This window comes from Myotis davidii, unplaced genomic scaffold (genome assembly GCF_000327345.1).
Source record: "Myotis davidii unplaced genomic scaffold, ASM32734v1 scaffold944, whole genome shotgun sequence".
In the NCBI taxonomy this organism is placed as follows: Eukaryota; Metazoa; Chordata; class Mammalia; order Chiroptera; family Vespertilionidae; genus Myotis; species Myotis davidii.
The window spans coordinates 409,027-409,856 of record NW_006296283.1 but is presented as its reverse complement, the minus strand read 5'-3'; the positions used below and the strand labels follow the sequence as shown (position 1 = coordinate 409,856).

At 45.2% G+C, this 830-nt stretch overlaps 1 protein-coding gene across 10 annotated transcripts in view; it reads left to right on the top strand.

The window, feature by feature from the left end:
* The window catches only part of ERC1 (ELKS/RAB6-interacting/CAST family member 1), a 496,604-nt gene that overhangs the window by 246,636 nt on the left and 249,138 nt on the right, over positions 1-830 (top strand). The gene's annotated exons all lie outside the window — the stretch shown is intronic.

Below are 830 nucleotides of genomic sequence, written 5' to 3'. Positions count from 1 at the left end.
GGCAGCCATCTTATGACAACATGGGGGCAACCATCTTGGGATGACATGTGGCGGCCATCTTGTGACAACGTGGAGATGGCCATCTTGTGATGACGTGAGGACGCGAGGGCCACCTAGGTTTTTATTAGTATAGATTATTACAAATCAATATTTTAATATTAGAGGCCTTGTGCACAAAATTCATGCACGGTTAGGGTACCTGGTGGCTGCCAGCTGCTGGTGGGGCTTCCCTTCCCGGCTGCCAGCTGCTGGCCAGAGCCTTCCTTCGTTCTGAGCCGCCCCCTGGTGGTCAGCGCATGTCATAGCGAGTGACTGAATTCCCAAGAGGACACTTTGCATATTAGGCTTTTATATATACATAGATGATTTTGTTCTTTATGTTCTTTATCTGTATTATGTTGTTATTTCCATGGAAATTTCTGGGGAATTTCTAAATAAGTTCCTTAAAAAGGATTATCTATGACAGGCAGTCCCTTCCTGAACTTACATGTCCTTGCATTTATCAAAAAGAAAATAAAGTTCTTTCTGGCTGAAATGGAAAAGAATTATAGTGGAGGGATGATCAGAGATTTATTCATTATTTGCCATATGTCCTATATAATAAAAGGCTAATATGCAAACTCCCATGGGTGGGAGTTCGACCGACCAGGAGTTAAATGTGCGCTGACCACCAGGGGGCATTGGTGGCAAGCAGGCAGGGGAAGGGAGGCCCCAGCTAGCAGCCAACAGCCACTAGGGACCCTACGTGTGCACAAATTTCGTACACCGGGCCTCTAGTATGTGTGTGTGTGTGTGTGTGTGTGTGTGTGTGTGTGTGTATATATATATAT